Raw genomic sequence first — 21,443 nt, 5'->3', positions numbered from 1 at the left:
TTCTGATAGTCCCACTATGAATGCATTTACCCCCTTCATCATTGGGAGGATCCAGCAGTGCCCAGAAAGGGACTTAATTACTCTGAGATTACGTTACTTTCCTGATTAAGTCACTTAATAAATGACCACATCAAGTAGCCTGAAGCGAGGCATTTCCTGAGAGGACCTAAATTACTTTTAATTTTCAGGGCTGTGTGTTTTCCTTTTGCAGCCTGGAGCGGCAGTGCCCAGCTTGCCATCTGAGAAACATTTCTTCAAGGTGTCAAAAGGACGTGTCATGCATTTGGAATGAGAACTAAATTAAAAGGCCATGCAACACATCGTTATATAAATACTGGAGCTGTTTCCAGTATAAACTACCCATTTGGCAGTCTTTTCTTGAGCAGAAACAACGTGTAGTGGGACACTTGCTTGACATTTACATCCCCACAAGCACATACATAAACAAGTATACACATGTGTACATATATGCATGGGCACACACGCGCACAGTCAGGAAGGGATGGGCAGGGCTCCTGGAATACCACATGCCGATTAGCCACCTGGATTTTCGGTGACTGCTAACTTGGCACCTCTAGTTTTCATGCCTGTTCTGAGAACGGCCCTGGGACTCTGGTCTCCTTGCCTCTTGAGAGAGAGACTTGATTTCTGTCATGAACTCATATAACATGTTCTATTCCTTAACTTGGGGCTTCCCAGGTAGCACCAGTGGTAAAGAACCTGCCTGCCAACGCAGGAGATGTAAGAGACTCGGGTTCCATCCCTGGATTGGGAAGATCCCCTGGAGAAGGCATGGCAACCCACTCCAGTATTCTTGCCTGGAGAATCCCATGGACAGAGGAGGAGCCTGGTGGGCTACATTCCATGGGGTCATAAAGAGTCAAACATGACCGAAGCGACTTAGTGTATGCACGTGCAGACGTACACACACACACACACACACACACACACACACACACACACACACACTCCTTAACTCAGAGATGAGCAGAAACTTCAAGTGATTTCATCCAACTGCCTCAATTTTAAAATGAGGGGGGCTTCCCTGGTGGCCCAGTGGCTAGGACTCTGTGCTCCCAATGCAGGGGGGCCTGGGTTTGATCCCTGGTCAGGGAACTAGGTCCCACAGGTCGCAACTAAAGATTTTGCATGTCGTAACTAAGACCCAACACACCCAAATAAATAAATATTTTTTTAAAAATGGATAAAAGGAGGAAAGTAGTGCCCAGAGAGGTCTGGGGAGTTGCCCAGAGACACACAGCCAGAGGGAGCCAGAGTCAGGATAAGGACCGAGGTTTCTTGGTGGTCTGTTCCACAGAGTCCTACTCTCTGAGCGTCTGAGGATGTCATCTACATTAGTGAGCAAAGTGGCTGTCATTGTCATTCTGCTTCTGCTCTGCCTGGAAGCTGGGCTGATAGGCAGCCTCCGCCAGCCCCCCTCCACTGCCCCACCCCTGGCTGGTGTTGTCCCACCCCAGCCGCAGCCACGCAGCAAGAATACTCTGGTAGCTAGTTCTCCCAAAATACACCTGCCACCCCACTTCTCTGCCCTGAACCTTGCCTTGCAGAATTCATGCTCTGGTGTAGTCTTTCCAGCACTGAATCTGGGCTGGCCCTTTTAAGCACTAGAGTCAATGGAAGTAACACTGTGTAGCTTCGGGGTCAGGCCATTGACAGCTTTGCAGCTGTTTGTCTTGGACTCTGAAAACACATTATCTGGAAAAAGCTGCTGTGGTATAAGAAGTCCACTGCTATGAGACCACCATGCTGTGAGGGAGCCCAAGCAGCCCCATAGCAAGCATGGGTGGAGGTGTCCTCAAGCTGGGACAGTCTGGGCCTGGACGCTTGACCACAGGCATGGCTGGTTAAGCCTTGAGATGACTGCAGCTCCCGCTACCACCTGAAGGCCATCACAGGAGAGACCCAAAGGAAATGCTTCCCTGCCGAGCCCAGAAACGTGAGAACTGGAAATAAACTGTTGTTTGAAGTCCCTGCATTTTGGCGATGGTTTGTTATGTGGCAATAGATAAAAGGAACCAAAAGGAATGGGCACAGACGTGTGTCAGGGTTTCTTCCAGCTCTGCCAGCTCCTCGCCAGGGCCTCCTTCACCTCGTCCCCTCTGTCCAGTCTCCCTCTCCCTCACTCTGAAGTTATTCCGCCTTAGACAAGCCATAAGGCAGATAATTGAGAGCAGGTTGCCTTGGCCATTGATTTTACCCCAGGGAGAACTAGCACCATGGCCAGCTGAGAGGTCCCAGCTGCTCACAGCATGTTCTGAAGCTCTGGGCTGGGGAGAAGCTGTGGGCTTTCCTTCTGTCTCATGCATTAAGGCAGCATTTCCAGTACCTGACCGGAGGAAAATATCTCAGATATTTTGACATTCCAATTTGTAGTCTTTATCTAGCCTTGAACATTGCTGTTGTTTGTTTTTCATTGAAAAGTGTCACTTTTTTGTCCAGTTAAACTCTCACTGGGCAGGATAGCCCACAGCCAGCCCTTCTAAGACAAATGAGGGTGAAAGAACTCAACTCTCAACCCAGGAATGAGCAAACTTTCAGGAAGAAAGAAAACTCCCAAGCACTCTTGGGCTTTTCCCCCAGACTCAGTAATATGCTTAATCAATCTCTGCCTGGCCCCATGGGACTGAGGGACCATCTGGGAAAATGGACCAGAAGTTGACCTCCTGAAAGCCTGGGTGTAGGAGTGAGAGGGCAAGGTGGGTTTTCAGAAAACTAGACTCAAACAAAACGATTTCTGGGCACCCATTGTTGCCAGAAAGCACTGGGTGCTTTCTCATCATGTAATTTACTGAAACTCTAAGATCCAAGAGCTCTGTCTCTAGTGCCTGGAGATCTATCATCTCTTGCCCACGGAGAGATTAAGGCTCAGAGAGGGGACTCCACTGGGGACTTCAGAGCCTGAGAAGGACTTCCCCATCCCCATATCACCTGTACGGCTGTCTGATTTAGCACATAAAAAGACAGGACACTCAGTTAAATTTGAATTTCAGATAAACAACAAATACTTTTTAGTATAAGCACACCTCATACATTACTTGGGATAGTGAAAGTTGTTTAGTCGTGTCAGACTCTTCTCCAGGTCAGAATACTGGAGTGGGTAGCCTTTCTCTCCTCCAGCAGATATTACTGACTCAGGAATTGAACCAGAGTCTTCTGCATTGCAGGCAGATTCTTTACCAACTGAGCTACCAGGGAAGGCCCATTACTTGGGATATAACTATGTTAATCAATGATTCAGTGTTACTTGAAATTACTCAGACTTAGCTTGAGTAACTCTTCTTTTACCTGGAGATTCTAATTTATGGGGCTGTAAGTATTTCTTCATTTGAATGAAGAGGTCTGCTGTAGAGGAAAGTATGTTTACAGTTGATTTAGATTAATCCTCTTGATTATTTTCCAAGAAAACCCAGGGAAGGAAAGTGACTTTTCCAGCTCCCCCAGAGAGCCAGCGATGAGTCAGGCTGAAAGCTTACTGGTGTTAGGTCTTTGTTCCAGTTTTACCTTCTCAATGAGACTGTCCCTGATTGCCCATTTAAGATTGTAGACCCATCCGGTGGGAATCTTCCTTGTTGTATTTTTCCTCCATATTATCTGTCTTATTTACTTCTTTTATAGTCTCTCTCTGCCTACTAGAGTGTAAGCTCCCTGATGGCACCGATCTCATCTGTGTTTTTCGTATCTCTATTCCCACGTCTGTGTCCCCAAGGCCTGGCGGTTTGTCGGTTTGCAGGAAACATTTGTTGAATGGATGAACAAGGGAATCTGAGACTCCTGGCTTATAGTCAGATTCTGTCTTTCTGAGGCCGTCTGCTTTCCCTGTCATCTCTTTGCTGCCCTGCAGCCTTCTTGGAGCCAGGGAATTTATACAACAGCTGCTTCTGGGGTACTGTGTGAGGATGCATGTTAGGGGTGGGCTTGGGGAGGGCAGTATTTTGAGCTGTGCCTTGAAATCCCAGGCACTCCTACCATCCTGCTGGGTATCAGCAGGTGCTGGTGTTAGGCAGGAGAGTGAGCGGAAGGACTCCCAGGAGGGGCAGAGGGTGTGACTAGTACGCAGAGGGAGGCACTCTCTGCAATGATGAGAACTTAGCCCAGAACATTGCCTTTTCCCAACAGTGCTGCTTTCTGCTCAGAATAAACAGGCAGAGGTATTCTGGAAAGAGATCTGGACTAAAGTAACCCAGTGTGTCAGAGTGCCTGTCTCTGTTCCACAGGTTACCGCCTACTGAGGGGTGGAGGATGATGGGAAACTGGCCTTTCCATCTCATGCTTGCAAATCACTGCTGACCTGACACCCTCACAGGTAGGGGTGCTGACCCCTGTCCCTCAGCCTCCTTGGCTCAGTTCTGAGCCCCACCCTATCATCTGCCCCATGGAACTTCACTGGCCACTGAACCTGGATGAAGCCTCATCTCACTGAGCTATCTCACAGCCACGTGGAATGGATGGGTTAGGGAAAGAACTGCGTTGCCCCCTTGCCCACCACACACATACATTATCGAAGACATACCTCAAAATGCCAGTCTAACTGGGGCAAATGTCTTGTTTCAGAAAAATAATGTCAAACACCTCTGTCGAGTCTTTGACTTTGTGAAAATAATAAAATTAGAGATTCTGGAGGAGAGAAGAGAATTATATATAACTGGAGCACAAGGGACCTACGCGGTCTTGTGATCAGACCCCACTTACTGACAAGGAAACGAAGGTGGGAGAGGCTGGGTGGGATGGGCCCAGTTCCTCTCGTCACTTGGAAGAGGTGGGGGGTGGGGGTGATGAACTAGACCCAGGCTCCCTTTCCCCCATCTTGCTACGCTCACACATCTAGAAGTGAATGCTGTTGGGTGACTCTGTGTCTCAAGGGGTCAGGTCTATCATTTAGAGAATTAAACAGCCCCGAGGGGCTTAGCCCTGAGGGATTTTCCCAGTAGTCATGGATGTGATAGTTGGACTATAAAGAAAGCTGAGTGCTGAAGAATTGATGCTTTTGAACTGTGGTGTTGGAGAAGACTCTTGAGAGTCCCTTGGACTGCAAGGAGATCAAACCAGTCAATCCTAAAGGAAATCAGTCTTGAATATTCATTGGAAGGACTGATGCTGAAACTGAAGCTCCAATACTTTGACCACCTGATGCAAAGAACTGACTCACTGGAAAGACCCTGATGCTGGGGAAGATTGAAGGCAGGAGGAGAAGGGGATGACAGAGGATGAGATGGTTGGATGGCATCACCGACTTGATGGACATGAGTTTGAGCAAGCTCCGGGAGTTGGTGATGGACAGGGAAGCCTGGCGTGCTGCGTCCATGGGTTTGCAAAGAGTTGGACATGACTGAGCGACTGAACTGGACTGAGGGGCTTAGAGTCTTTGAAACAGGAACTCTCTAGGGTTTCTGGTGCTGGTTTCTCCAGGCAAGGAAAGGAGGCAGAGCCTTGTTGCAACAGTGGCTGTGGGATTTATTTGCTCTTTTGCCATGACCTTCAGCAGACCTTGTTAAAGAATGAGATCCTTGGCTTCCAGGAGCTTCCATCCTCAACTTGATGGGTGGGTGTGGGGTTTTAGGTAAGCTGCTTGCATGTGAGAGGGAATGAGGGATCAGGGAGCCGGGGGCAAAGACAAGGAGGGCCACTGAGAAGGACAGGATCCAAGAACCTTCCTCCACAGATAGGGTTGGGGGGTTGGGAGGGGGATGAGCTTGCCCAGGGTTTCGCAGCTAGAGATTCCCCACACTCTCTTGACCTCCCCTCCTGGACTCAGTGAACAGGAGAGCAGCATCTTCCTTTTACTGAGACCCTGTGAAGGCCGGCAGCAGTGCTAAGCACATACTGGCTCATGTACAATTCCAGCAGCAATATGAGCGACAGCTTGTAAGTTGTGTCTGACTCTTTGCGACCCCATGGACTGCAGCATGCCAGTCCTCCGCTATCTCTTGGAGCTTGCTCAAATTCATGTCTATTGAGTCGGTGATGCTATTTAACCATCTCATCCTCTGCGGTCCCCTTCTCTTCCTGCCTTCAATCTTTCCCAGCATCAAGGTCTTTTTCAATGAGTCAGTTCTTTCCATCAGGCGGCCAAAGTATGGGAGCTTCAGCTTCAGTATCAGTCCTTCCAATGAGTATTCAGGGTTGATTTCCTCTAGGATTGGCTGGTTTGATCTCCTTGCTGTCCATGGGACTCTCAAGAGTCTTCTCCATTGCCACAATTCAAAAGCATCAAAACATCAGTTACAGCTTATTCCCATTTAATAAATGGGAATGGAGATCACATCTCTCTTGCAGAGTCACCCAGCTAGGAAGTTGCAGCGGAAGAAGGAAAAGCCTTGGCACCTAACTCCACTTTTGTGAGAAGGGCTTCGCCTTACTGTGAGGAGAATGTGGAGGCCAGAGAACCCCACATTTTTTCCCTCTGTTGCTTAAGGACCCAGCTGTGCGTTTGTGCGAGCTCTCCCAAACCCCAGCCTTATTGGCTTAACGTGCCAACAGATGCCATCTTAGTTTTGCAGCCAAGGGTCCTGATTTATTTTGTGAATAATTCTATTTATTGGGAGCTTCATTAACATGTTCTCCGAGTATCCAGATTACAAAGTTTATAAAGAATTGTTTTCTTAATTGAAACATGTCAGGAGAATGCAGGTGAGAGGCAGTTAATTATCTTTCCTTTCTAAATGGAAATTGACCTTAATTGTGAAATATTAATCCACATGTTTTATGCATTACATGAAACCCCCATTTTTGACATGGTGAGCAAGGAAGGCAGGTCTAAGGTTACATAATTGTTTTTAATGTAAGTGCATCGGTTAATTAATGCTTGCAGAAAACTCGAGGTTTTTCAGGAAACTTACAATTAAAATCAATTTAAATGTACAGCTACATTAATATGGTGACAAGTCCAATAATAAAACTTAAATGATTGCAGGCGAGTGCTGAACAGATGTGTGAATAGGCATGCAGGCTCTGAGTTGAGTGTCAGGTGGAGTTGAAAAGCAGAGCAGTCAAAGACCTCTGACTCCTGGGCCCCAGCCTCAGCCTCCAGCCTCAGCCCTAACTGCTGTTGCACGATTGTGGAGCTGGCCCCTGAAACGGGCCGCAGACAAATCTGCTTGCTGCTATTATGCTCAATACACAACGCACACATCTGGCACTGATGTCCTCATTTTATTTTTTTTCCTTAGCTAGCAAAGAGAATTATTTCTACAGTGCCTCGAAAATGGGCCTCTCGGACTTTGTTACAGTCCAAAATGATATGAGGGGTCCGAGGCACGCACAGAAGCAGAGAAGGGCACTGGAACAGCTCCTTCTTGGCCCTGTGCCCACCTTTCTGTAGATAATCTGTTCATTTATCACCCATCAGTTGCCAGGGAGGAGAATGACACCCACATGAGAAGCTGGGGGTACCCCTGTCCCTTCCTGGTACCCTTGTGTCTCCTCTTGCCCCTGACCTGTTGGGCAAAGCTAATTGATCCAGATGTACACCTGGCTACGCTGGGATAGCCTGACTTCTTTTTCCTAGGGTGTCACTTGGAGCCACTGAAGATGAGAGCTGGCACCAAGCGCCCTGAAGGGAAAGGCCCCCAGCCACCCTGTTTCCTTCTGGCCTGGGGGCAGAGCTCTTCACTGGATTCTGAGGGCTCTTCTAGAAATCTTCCAGTAAATGCTAAGCCCTCTCCATACCCCCTTATTTCTGTATTTATTTATTTAGCCAGCCGCTGTTGGTGTCTGGTCCCAGGGACCACAAGAAACTTAATGAGGACCAGCCACTGTTACAGTGTGGCTTCGTGGTGAGGCAGCCAAGCTTGTGTGTGTGTCTGGCCTCCCCGGCTCACCAGCTATGTAACTCTGGGTGGATCACTTTCTCTGAATCTGTTTTCTTATCAAAATAAGGAAAATAAGACCGAATGCATACATTTATTCTGAGGAGTTTATGAGATAATCTATGTCTGGCATGCATTATGTTCTGAAAAAATAAACAAGCAAACATGCTAGCTGCTGTTATTATTACAATTTGAGCTTAAAGAGTTGGAAGCAGACTGCTGGAACCCTGAGTCCCGTTTACCATGCTTGGTGGAGCACTTAGCCAGCAAACAGAAGACAAAGGGTTTCACACTGATCTTTAAGTGGCCTTTTGACATCCAGTGGAAGGCACTTGACCCCTGACAGCAAATTAACTTCTTGAACAGGGTCCCAGCCTTGGTGTCCATTCATGGTTATCCAGCTCTTTACATCACAAAAGAAGAGTCATGTGGGCTGCTCTGCACTATTGATTGGAGCTAAATCTGAGATGATGAAGTCAACCTTTGAGCACAGAAACCAGAGAAATGCTCTTTCAGACCACAGGCTGCACCTTTCTTAGCTAGTTAGTATGTGCTATGGGCTTCCCTCGTGGCTCGGACGGCAAAAGCATCTGCCTGCAATGCGGGAGACCTGGGTTTGATCCCTGGGTTGGGAAGATCCCCTGGAGATGGAAATGGCAGCCCACTCCAGTATTGTTGCCTGGAAGATCCCATGGACAGAGGAGCCTGGCAGGCTGCAGTCCATGGGGTCGCAAAGAGTCGGACATGACTGAGCGACTTCACTTCACTTCACTTCATGGGTCATCTGGGGACCTGGGAGAGAGTGTGGATGGCTCATGGGACCCTTCACCACTGCTAAAAACAGTTCAGAGTGTTTGATCCAGCTAAGCATGAGACAGGGGTTGTTAGCCAACTGGGGTATCAAAGACTGGGATATCTGGGGTGTGAGACTTGGAAAGAATGCAACAGAATTCTGCCTTTTGTGGTAAAATAAAACTCCAAAAGGGTTTAGCTGTGGAAGGAGATTCTCCAGGTGGAAGGAACAGCTGGGACCAAGAGGCCCTGGTCTGCAGTGTGAGTGGTCCCTGGGGCTCTCTCTTCCTGATCCCTACTGCTCCTGCCTGGTTGACCCCAAGGGTGGGGGCTGCTATTCTAATGGCCCAGCCCCACTAGATACAAATCCTCTTCTCAACTTGCCTTAGCTCAGCTGTGACAACTGGAATTTCTTTAAGAACTCTTCTTAAAAGAGGGCAAAAGGGAGATAAACCAGAAAGCAAGAGTGTAAGAGTAAAAATTGGTCAAGCTTTAAGAAATCCCGTCCCTTCAGCCCTGTCTCATTCCCAGGAGGGTCCCACAGAGAGATTCACTCCTTCGGCCTCATCCCAAGGTTTGGGCAGGCCCCTTGCTGACTTTCCTTCTTAGCACCAGATCCCCAGTACCATCCAGGTGGGCCCCCTCTACATCCTAGCCCTCCCCTGGTTCTGGCCAACATCTCAGGCTCCCCCTTAATCTGCAAGACTTGAGGGACCCAGGAAGAAGCTCGGCTCTCAAAGAAGGCCATGCGTTGCACAAACAGGAGGCAGTCTGGCCCTGTTCAGGTCCATTGCAGAAACATCCATGCAACATGTCAGGAGGGGTGGTTTCTCATACAGGATTTACCTGCTCACTTATTTCACAGGTGAGAAAACTACTAATAAAATTCAGACAGAGTTAAATGACATGCCCAGGGTCCCTGATTGATGTGAAGGTCAGGATTCAATTCATGTCCCTTCAAGCCAAGCTGCCTTCTCCTTATTTTGTCCACATAGCCTTCTATTTTCTTATTTCATGCCTTTTGTTCCCACTCCTCTTTGCTCTCCCACCAAAATTCACCATCGCGTGACCAACATCACTGAAGCTGCTTTGATTTACAGATGGAGGACATGTTTATAGGCTCAGCAGACACACAGCAAGTCCTGGTTGAATTACATTGACAGAAAGAGTCTGTGATAATCGTAGTGATAATAATGAAACTAACTGATGCATTTTCAAGGGGGATAGATCTTTCATTGAAAGGGGATAAAAAGAGAGCAGTGACTTAAAATCCAGTGACTTTGCAGGGCCAAGGGAATTTTCCCTGGGGTTATGTTTCAGCTCCATGTGGGCTTTGGTTGGAGGATATACCTGTTTCATAGAAGTGTGGGGGAGAACATAACAATTACCATTAATCATTTCTCTTCCAGGATTTTGCAACCAAATGACTAGAAACAGCAAAGGGTTAGTGTGAGAAGTCGAGGAAACGTGGCCATAGGAATAACATTCACATTTAATTGATTTAAATGACAGCCTCAAATACAATGCAATTAAAAACATGCAATAAACATGTGGTGGAATTTAGAGCATCTGGGTCTATTTAAATTGCCCTTGTTTTTCAAGATCAAGGGTATTATTGATAAAAACAAAAATCTTTGTAATCACTAAATTTAATCCAACTAACGATGATGAGAAGACCGTTGTAAACATGAAACATAACTTGAGAACTAAAGCTTACATATTTTCCTCCTTGGGAAAGGCATGTTTTCAGTCATGTGCCCTGGAGAAAGCTACAGAGCCATCGAGGCAGGCCTTTTGGACTACGGGGCTGCCAGAACAAGCCCCCAGTCAGCTGGTGCTTTGAAAGGGTGCAATCATTGGTCACAGTGAAACTGAGCAGTAGTTGGTAATACCTTTGGTCTCACACAACCCATAGAAGGAGAAGCAAGTGTACGTTGCAGAAGGAAGAAACTGAAAACCAGTAGAAGGAAAAAAACAGTGTACCCTAGGGAAGAACTGTTGCCCAAGGATAAAATATGAATGAACCTGTTTATGCTTGGTTTTTACTTCAAGTTTCAGCTTTACATTTTTATCCCTTGTTTTCATGGGGGACTTTCACCGTCAAAATTTCCATTGAACTAACAAATATTTATCAAGTGTCTGGTCTTGGGCACCATGGGATTAGAATATGACCCCTCTTCTTTTTGCGTAAATGGAAGTGTTGGCTGGTCTTCTTTGTTTCTGCCTCACCCCAGCCTCCTAATTCACATATTTTTGCCCTGGTCACGGTATCATCCCTTAATAAAATAGGATTCTTGGGTCTTTGTGAGGACAGCAAAAGATTAATGGAGCAGATCCAAACTTACACGATGGAATAGAATACACAATTTATTAAATAGCTAACCCGAGCACTTCAGTAGAAACAGTAAGTGAGGTATTACAGAAGTGGATGATAGCAGCCATGCTCCGGTGGTTAATGCCGCCTCGCCCAAGCTCCCTAATGCTCTTTGTAAAGCAGAGGTGTCCAGGGCAGTGTTCCGTCCTGGTTTTGTGTCATTGTCCAGTCTGCTTCTGTGTCACAAGGTGGTGTCTGTGTTGAAGTGCTCCTTCCTTGAATCCAAGGTAGTATATCATTGCAAAGCATTCTTATTATTGATGTCTCTCATGCTGAGGTTCAGGTTTTGTTGCTTCTGGTGGTTCTTTTGGTTGGTCTGCAACTTCCATGATCTGAGTTCTCTGACATGGAATTGAACCCATGTCCTGGGCAGTGAAAGCACGAAGCTCTAACCACTGGACCACCAGGCAATCCCCCAAGTTCAGTCTGATAGACAATATTAATGGTACTTCTACTGCATAAACTATCCACCTTGTTACCATGAAGACCCATGAAGCCTTACTTGTTGGAAATGGTATGCTCTCTGGATATACTAAACAGTTTAGAAATGTTTCCTAGCACAGATATCTGTATAATTCTTTGAATATGTATATTCTGAGTAGGGGAAAACCCATCAACTCATTAGAAAATGGGAAAAGAACATTTACAGAATCTTGCAGAAGAACTCAATAGAAGGTAAGTTACACATGTTTAAGTCTTATGCAAGGCAGCAAAAGAGACACAGATGTAAAGAACAGACTTTTGGACTAGGTGGGAGAAGGTGAGGGTGGGATGATTTGAGAGAATAGCATTAAAACATGTATATTACCATATGTAAAATAGATGACCAGTGCAAGTTCAATGCATGAGGCAGGGCACTCAAAGCCAGCGCTCTGGGACAGCCCAGAGGGATGGGATGGGGAGGGAGGAGGGAGGGGGTTCAGGATGGGGGAGGGGAGGGGACACATGTGCACCCGTGGCTGATTCACGTCGATGTCTGGCAAAAACCACCATACTATTGTAGAGTAATTATCCTCCAATTAAAATAATTGTTACTTTAATTATTATATAATTATATAAAACAATATATTGATGTATATTATATTAATTATACAAAACAATAATTAATTGTTACTTATAAATTAATTTAAAAAATATTCTCAGTCTCTCCAATCACATATAAGGCAAAGTAAAACAATAGCAACTTTTAAAATTTTCTATCAGAGTAGGGAATATGACAGATACTGCTAATACCCATTTGGCAAATGTGTGCAGGAAATAGACACTTCTATGCTGGAATGGAAGAGTAAATTGGCACATTTTTTGGAAAGCGATTTGGTCTTGTTTATAAAAATAAGAATGTACATATCCTTTGAACCAGAAGTTCCACAGATAGGAATTTATCCTTTGGAAATACTCATACAATTGGGGAAGAAATAGATACATTCATTACATTGTTTATAATAGCATAAAGTTGGAAACCCCCTAATGATGAATCATTAGGGAATTAGTTAAATAAATAATTGTAATTCCATAATCCACACAATGGGATCCTGTGTGGTTATTGAAAAAAGTTGAAGTGAATCTGTTTATACCCATCGGGGAGAAGGTTCACAACATGCTCAAAAATTAAAGAAAAAAAAAACCACCCTAAGCTGCCCATTTGCGTGTGTACTTTTTTTTTCCCCCTTGAAAGAGCGTGAATTGTGTTTTCACGTGCATAGACTATTTTGGAAAAAATTAATGGTGCTTTTCTTTAGGGAGAGAGGATTTGCAGCATACTTTCACTTGTTACTTTAAGGGCTTTTGCCTTATTTGAATCCTTTTTAAAAACCAAGGTATCTGAGTATAACAAAACAGAAACGAACTCATAGATACAGAGAACAAACTAATGGTTACCAGTGGGGAGAGGAGTAGGGGGAGGGACAAAATAGGGGAAGGGGATTAAGGGGTACATACTACTAGGGATAAAATACATAAGATACAAAGATGTAATGTACAGCACAGGGAACATAGCCAATATTTTTATAATAACTTTAAGTGGAGTATAATCTATAAAAATATTGAATCATTATGTTATACACCTGAAACTAATATAAGATTGTAACTCAACCATACTTCATTTAAAAAATTAAAAAAAAACAAAACTAGGAAATTTTAGATACAAAATGATAAAATACACATAAGTACTTTAAAAATAAAGGTCTATGGGGGCTGCTCTGAGATGAGCTTGTGTGTGTTAGTCACTCAGTTGTGTCCAGCTCTTCATGTCTGACCCCATGGACTTTGATCTGCCAGGCTCCTCTGTCCAAGGAATTCTCCAGGCAAAAATACTGGAGTGGGTTGCCATTCCCTTCTCCAGGAGATCTTTCTGACCCAGGGATTGAACTCAGGTTTCCTGAATGGCAGGCAGATTCTTTACTGTCTGAGCCACCAGAGAGTCCACCCCTAACCCCACCCCAACCCTGAGATTTAACGTTCTATAAACTTGTCTCTTTCATTAATGGCCTGGTTGCTCCAACTCACTGTATTTCTGAATCTTTTGGTATATCTTCTCCATTCTGCTGATAACTCTTTGAGTCTGGCTTCTGTTACTTATAAATTTTGCTTCCATGTAACTTTGGCTTATACTAGGTTATCATGGCTTCTCTGGTTTATTTTTACATCACAAACTTTATGTTGTAGCCTTATGGCTACATCCGGCCCTTGTCATTTCCTGGTTCGAAGGCCATAGGAAAAGAATCTGATGGGTACGGATTATTTTTTAGATTGGGTGTTGATTAGGTGTCTTCTCCTGGTCCAATCAGCTCTTACAGTTCTGGCACAGTGGGAAGAGTGGGCCATTAAGGCCCAAATATGGCTACTTAAAGGCTCCTCATAACACAGATGTCTTCTGAGAGAGTTGCATGGAGGGTGTGGAGGCTTCCGTGGCTGGTCTTGCCCAGTTTAGGCTTGTCATCCAGTGCTGTCTCTGGGTGCTGCATTGGGAACCGGGAAACCAAGTAAATGGAGGAAAAATCAAGAGAAAGAACCTCCTCGTTGGTTGAATCTCAGTCCTCTCGTAACATCACCTCCTCCTGCCCCTATCGTCTTCTCACCAGATGCTGAGAACGTTGCCCAACATGAGGGTGGGTAAGCTAGAAGGAAGTCAGCAAATAAGCAGTCCTAATACTGACGTGAGGAAATGCTGTGCATTTTAGAAGTGAGAACATCAAACTTCACTAGGAAGATCACAAAGAGAGAAAAGTAAGATAAAGCCAACAGAGAACTTGATAGCCAGCCAACGCAGAGGATGAAATAAGCCAAGCCCTTAGGATGCTGAAATCAGAATCTAATAAAATGGCAATTGATGTAATCAGGCAGCTTTAGTTATGAGAGTGCACTTTAAAGGACTGAGTATTGATTCACCAGCCCTGTCACAGAGTTGACCAACAAAGAGGACACAGCCTAGCCTTTCTGTCTGCGACTTCAAGTGAACTTCATAATTGCCAATGGATTTGTCTTTTCTGCACTGCAGGAATTTTCTCTTGGCATGAATATGACGCTATTTTAAAAGATGAAAGAAAACTTAGCTTCAGATTGTTCTGTGTTTAATTTTGATTTTTTTTTTTTGTGGTCTCATTGTGTGGTATGTGGGATCTTAGTTCCCCAAACAGGGATTGAACTGCATGCTGTGCGGGTGAAGTGTGGAGTCTTAACCACTGGACCACCCCGGAAGGCTCCTGTTCTGCAGTTAGAGGCTACTATAAATCCCTTTCTGCCCCCCCTTCCTTGCCTTCCTTTTCCTTCCTTCCTTCCTTTCTTCTTTCCTGTCATATTTATGAACATCTCTTTCATTCAAGACTTAGTATGCACAGTTTTTTACTCAGCAGTGTGAGAAATACAAATACATATGGTACCAAATGAAATCTATCATTTATTGAATGCTTACCACATACCAGGTATTGTTCAAATCTCTTTATACATGTCAACTGTCAGCCTTGAAGGTAGGTATGAATATTATCCTCACTTGTAAAAGGAAGACACTGAGATACAAGTTCAATAACTTTCTCAAGATCACAGTCAGAAAGTTGGAAAACTGAGCATTTGGCCTCAATGCTGATGGGACTGTGAGCAATGTCGGTGACCTCTCATGCAATTGCAGGGTGTGGAAAGAGGGGAGCTCAGTGAGGGAGGATGGGGGGAGAAAGAAAAGGAAGAGTCTGTTTGTCAGCTCACTTCCTTTTCCCCAGGATGGTTTTCTGGTGGTGGGGGATGAATTTGGGGGGAGGGATAAGGACCACAGGATTAGTGGGTTAGTCTACACAGGTGCCATCTGAACCATTAAGAAACTGGAAAGCAGCTGATGGGGAAAGCCCTGGAACATGAGTCCTGAATTTGAAATCTCCATTTCCTGCTTCTTACCTGTGTGACCTTGGACTAGCCTGTTACCCCACTTTCCCCTTAGTTATGAGCAACTGAGCATGCCTTCTTTATACTGTCAGTTCAGTTCAGTTCAGTTCAGTCGCTCAGTTGCGTCTGACTCTTTGCGACTCCATGAATTGCAGCACGCCAGGCCTCCCTGTCCATCACCAACTCCTGGAGTTCACTCAGACTCAAGGGCCATTCAAATGTTATGAAATGTCTACAGTGAGGTGGGATGTTTCTGAGCAGAGCTAATTTCTGTACCAGAGGCCAACCTTTGCTTTGTATTGTAAGCACAGGACTTGGTCCTCAGCCCTCAACTGAAATGTAGTCACTTGCGTTGACCTGGCCCTCAGTAAAGGTGAATACCAACAAGGATGTGGGGTCTGGAGGAACAGCCCTGAGAAACACTTGAAAAAAGATAAAGGCCAATGGCTTTTCTTAGGAGAACTTTCTCCAGGACTATTACCATCTTTCTCAGGCTAGTAACTTCGAGACCTTCATAAGAAATTACTGAGACAAGTTGGCTTGTGGCAAAATAAAAGGGAAGAGAAGCCACACACAAATGGCTACATAGTGTGTGATTCCATTGACACAAAATGCCCAGAAAAGGCAAATCCATAGAGACAGAAACCAGATTAACAGTTGCTGGAGGCTGAGAGGAGTGAGGAACGGGGAATGATTGCTGAGGGGCATGGGTTTCTTTTTGAGGGTGATGAAAATATTCTGGAATTAGATGGTGATGATGGTATGATCTTGGGAATATACTAAACATTGACTAGTACACTTTGTTTAGTTTTTTAAAAAATATTTATTTTATTTATTTGCTGTGCCGGAGATCATAGTTGTGGCATGCAGGATCTTTGGTTGCAGCATGTAAGATCTAGTTCCCTGACCAGGGATCAAACCTGGTCAGGGCCCCTTACATTGGGAGCCTGGAGTTTTAGCCACTGGACCACCAGGGAAGTCCCTAACAGCACATTGTTTAAAAGTGTGGATTTCGTGAATTAAATCTTAGTTTAAAAAGATGAAATTAAGAGAGGAGGCTCCCAGCAAGGTTCCCATTGACACAGAAGATTCCTCATTGTGGCCGTCTCTCTGACAGGAGGTGAAGCCAAGGGACCCAGAGCTTCAGAGAATGCCTCCCACTGAGGGGGCTGACTGAGGACTAGACTCTAAGCAGATCCTCGTATTCCCCACCCCTGCATAGACCTCCTGTGGAGAGAGAGGCAGACAGACACCCCCTCTAGCCCCACAGGCCTGTTCATCACTGGGCGACCCCGTGTAGCAAGTCAGCCGCTACAGAGGGCACCCTGGTGGAATTTCTGCCTTTGACAGCACACCCCAAGCACTTCGTGATGGTCTCTGGGAGAGGAAGCTCTGACCCAGACTCGGCACATATTTTGTGGTTTGGTGGTGGTGGTGGGAGCATTGGTCTACGTCAGTGTCAGTCTAGAGTTGAGGGGTTGAAAGACTCCTTTGACTCTTTGCACTTTCACTTGTGGCTTACCTCAAGCAATGCACTCTCTCCTCCCTGCTGGAGGAGGCCCTGGGAGGAGAGTACTTTTTTCCTTTTTAAAGAAAATAGAGCAAGTACTCATCTTGGTCTATACATGCAGGTACACACACATATGACTTTATGTATTTTCTTTAAATCTGCTTAATTCCAGTTCTAAGCTCCCATCCTGTGGGCTCATGGGGTCATCGCTGGCTCCATCTACCACCTGGGCCCAGGCAGGACCAGGATCTGGGGAAGAGCCTTAAAGCCTTAGTGAATCAAACTCCAGGACTGAGTGCTGCCTTAATGTCTGGCAGCATGGAATGAGGGTCTTGGATGCAGCAGGGACTCTCATCTTTCCTGCAGGGTCTTACCATGGCCCCCCCAGAAGCTGCCTGGAGTTGTATGGGGGTCCCTACTCCTGTAGGACCCATCACAGTCTGTTTTATCCATCAGATACAAATGCCTAAGAGCTTTTCAAGGGCTCAGAGAATATCTGATGATTGGAGGAAAGTCCATGGGCTCTAAAATCCAAAAAGAGAACAGCAAAATGGAAACGAAGAAATGTTTGTGTTTAAAAATCTAATGTTGTCATCTTCATCAATTGTTAAACAATATTCATGAATACCACATTTGATGTGAAAAGTTAATTGGTTTCTCTCATTTTGCAAGAATTTCTGAGTATTAATAACATTTGCTAAGTCAACCTTGATCAGGAAAAAACTGGCAACACGAGAGTACAACTCTAGAACAACCCAGAAGCGGCCTTCACACTAGGCCAGTTTTCTTAAAGCAGAGCTTCACAAAGGTTAATGTGCCTGGTGAGTCATGGGCATCTAGTTATGCTGTAATTCTGATTTGGTAGGCCTGGGGTGGGACTGAGATTGGGCTTTTCTAGAAAAGCTCCAAGGTGGGGTAAAGCTGATGCTAGTTATCTCTAGACCACATTTTGCATAGCAAAGCTCTAAAACATGCTTTTTGTTTATCGTTTCTTATTCAAGAACTTCCAGTACCCTCAGCTGACTTCAGGGTTAAGTCCCAGGGTCCAGTGGCTCCATCAAGTTTTGATACTTGGATATTGACCCGCCTTTCTCACTGGGGTTCCAGTGAACTTGTGTCCAGGCAATGCTTCCTCCAGCCCCCAGGTTTATTCCATGGCACAGGCTGTCTCTCTGCCTATAATGTTCTCCCTTCTGATCTCTGCCAAGTGAGACCCCTTCTACCCTTCAGCCTCCAACCCAACTGCTGCTTTCTCTGTGAAATTTGTCCCAAACTTGCCTACCCATATCACTTCCTTTCTCCGTCAAATTCAATTTTTGTAATCCTCGGTTTGGCTCTGATTATGTGCTCTCTCATGTTATTAGGTAACTCTTTTGAAGATGCCTTTCTTCTCCGACGAGGCTGTAAGGCCCAGGCGGACATTGCTAAGGTTTCTCACTCTTTCTGCAGTCTAGACGCGGCTCTGTCATTAATTAGCCACCTTACTTCTCTGGGCCTTGAGTCACTCATTTGTAAAACGAGGAGTCGAACTCACTCAGAGACTGCTGAAAGCCTGTCTACTTCTGAAATTCCTTGGTTCCATATGGTTCTAACTGCCCCACATTGCCTAGGACATGGTTGACATCTAAGAACACACCTAGTGGATTTAATTAAATTGAAATTTTAAGCAAGGAAAGGCTATATGTCCCCAGAGAGGTCATGGATAAATGGCCCTGGGGCAATGCCACAAATCACGGCTGTAGGAAATGTTCATTCCTCCTGATCCTCCCCCACGTCTGGAATTTGCCATCTTTTCCTGGTGCTAGGTGCTTCCCTCCTTCCATTCTTTATCAAGACCAAGGAGAAAATAAAACACAATGAGGGAAATGCTTAGGGATATGAGAGAGAGAAACAAGAGAGGAAAGTGGGTGGGAGAGAGAGGGAGAGTAGGGGAGGGAAAAGCAAGCGGGGAGAAGAGCAGGACATGAGGTCATAATCTGGAGGGACTAGACTTTCCAGAGATCATCTGTCACAGCAATCCAGCCACCAGAAGATGTAAATAAACGAAGACGGTAATTCCATCTTAGATTTGTGGTGCTGTGAACAGTCCGTGAAAGCTCCGCTCTCACGGCGTGTGATGTCACCCACATGCCTTGATGGAATTAGAGCCCTAATTTATTTATGGTTGGGGATACACTATTCCTCATGGCATTGCAATTGTCTTTATTTTATAGGCTGCTTGAAGCAATTTAATACGGTTGGACCCTGCAGAGGATGCATAACCAACAAAACTCAGCAAGCGAGAGCTGACTGGCTCCGAATGGACCGCCAGTGCCGCACAGCCATGCGAGGCCTGATGGCAAATGGGGCTTCAGGTTTTCACCTTCCTCGTGGAACTCTCCTTCAGGAAGCAGGGACTCTCCAGTGGGATCATCAGGAGGAGTTAGAGTAGGGATATTCTTCTCAGAGACCTGGCCTCGGCAACGGAGGAAACAAAACCCTAGGGTCCGAGAGGACCGGAGTTCAAGAGGACAGCTCCTTCATGCTTGGAGTGGAGCCCGAACTCTGTTCAAACCACTCACAGCACATATGGAAGGCCTGGCCTATCAAACAAGGTGGGGTGGTGTAAGGATTTGGAGTCAGACTCCCTGCATGCACTTCTTGGCTCTGCCACTGTTTGTGTTGTCCTGGGAACTCACTTACCTAAACCTCAGTTTTTATAGGTAAAATGGAGATAACGTTTTGCACCTCAGAAGGCTGTTGAGAGAACCAAATGCTGACATAGGTAAAATGCTCGATCATCTGAGTTGTTTCATAGACGGTGGCTTCAACTCAGGGAGGCAACGTGTGGATGACCTCACTTGTAGCACGATTCCTCCTCCATAAGCTCTTAAACTCCCAAGGAAACCAAGTCTCAGGACAATGAGGTCACCTGCTGGCATCCTGAATCTCCCACACTTGTACCAACAGTCCTCATGGGTCCTGAGTCCTCTCTTGTCGAAGTACCCAGACACTAGATTTTGATGACAGGCTTTAGATTCTCATGAGCCAGGGGGTCCTTCTCCCTTGTAACCTCTCCTCTCATCCTTCTTCTGCAGGAGCAACTCACACGCTCTGTTCATTTGATGGTTTTATACATTATTTGTTTTTCTTGAGACCCTGGTAAGCATTCACTATGTTCTGGAGCAACATATTTCTTCTTTCTAGATTCCAAGCTTCTAGAACATTCTGAGGTTTCACTTGAGGAAGAAAGAGCTAGATGCAGATTGGAATTGTAGTTGAGAACTATATAACTTCCTCTGGGACACAGCTGTATGCATTTAAAGAAATAATCAAATGACAGGAAAAAGAAAGAAAAGAAGGAAGGAGGGAAGAAATTTTATACAGCTGTACATTTTAATATACACTGTAATTTCTTCACCTATGGAATGAAGAGTTTTGATCAAATTTCTCTGGCAGTCACATCCAGCTAATAATATCCTATAGATCTATAGTTTATTTCATCACTGGCAAATACATTACATAGGGTTCATTGCCCATAGTAGACACCATTAATTAATTACAGTACTGTTCTTCTGTGCTTCAAACAATACCTTCCCAATTCACATTATCACGAGATGAAACCCATTTTCCTCCTGGGTTTATTCATTAAATCACTAGTCTATTATTGAATAACTTTCAATTTTCTTTTTTTACTGAAGATTTTTTTTATCTTCCCACCTTCCCTAGTCCCTTAGTTTCCTCAGTGTCTATTACCATGCAGGAATTCTATGAGAAAGATGCAGTGGGTATGGGTTTTGGATGAAGCAATGAGGAGCAGCATCATGGAAGAGGTGGCATTTGAAATATATTAGAACAATGATACTAATAACCACTACCATTTAGCAGAGGGCCTGTTCAGTGACAGGCATTGAGCCTACCCTTGATCTTACTAATCCTAACAATACTTCAAAATACTTATTATTTCTGCCATCTTACAGGTGAGGAAACTGAGGGTCAAAAAGTGTTAAATCACTTGCCCAGGAACACACTGCATACAGGTGCAGAGCTGAGATTCAACTTGGTAGCTGATGGTTGGGTAGGATTTTCATAGATTGAAATAAAAGGAAAGAGACAGAGGAGGCCCCTAGTAGCACAATAAAAAAATGTAATATTTAGGTACAAATCTAGCAAAGTATATATGTACAAGATCTATATGAGGAAAACTATGAAGCTCTGATGAAAGATATCAAAGATGTCAAACCATGATGAAACCTATCTCCATCAAAAAAAAAAATGGAGAGATATTCCATATTCATGGATAAGGAAGACACAACACTGTCAGAAGTCAGTTCTTTTCAACTTTATCTATAAGTTCAAGGTAATCCTAGTAAAAACTCCAGCAAGTTATTTTGTGTATATCAACAAACCAATTCTTAAATTTATATGGAGAGACATTTTTATGGCCCAGTAGAGCCAACACGAAACTGAAAGAGAACAATGTTGAGCCAAATAGACAAATAGATCAGTGGGACAGAATGGAGAGCCCAGAAATAGAAAAATAGATCAGTGGGACAGAATGGAGGGCCCAGAAATAGACCCACATAACACA

General features: G+C 44.9%; 1 long non-coding RNA gene across 1 annotated transcript in view; it reads left to right on the top strand.

The window, feature by feature from the left end:
- Positions 1–21,443, top strand: part of LOC132659591 (uncharacterized) — a 65,808-nt gene that overhangs the window by 16,485 nt on the left and 27,880 nt on the right. Inside the window, exon 2 of the long non-coding RNA XR_009600166.1 lies at positions 19,087–19,467. This is a non-coding gene — a long non-coding RNA (uncharacterized LOC132659591). The remainder of the gene's footprint in view (positions 1–19,086; positions 19,468–21,443) is intronic.

Source organism: Ovis aries, chromosome 3 (genome assembly GCF_016772045.2).
Source record: "Ovis aries strain OAR_USU_Benz2616 breed Rambouillet chromosome 3, ARS-UI_Ramb_v3.0, whole genome shotgun sequence".
Lineage (NCBI taxonomy): Eukaryota > Metazoa > Chordata > Mammalia > Artiodactyla > Bovidae > Ovis > Ovis aries.
The sequence above is the reverse complement of the archived record's forward strand: the minus strand, read 5'-3'. Positions and strand labels throughout refer to the sequence as shown.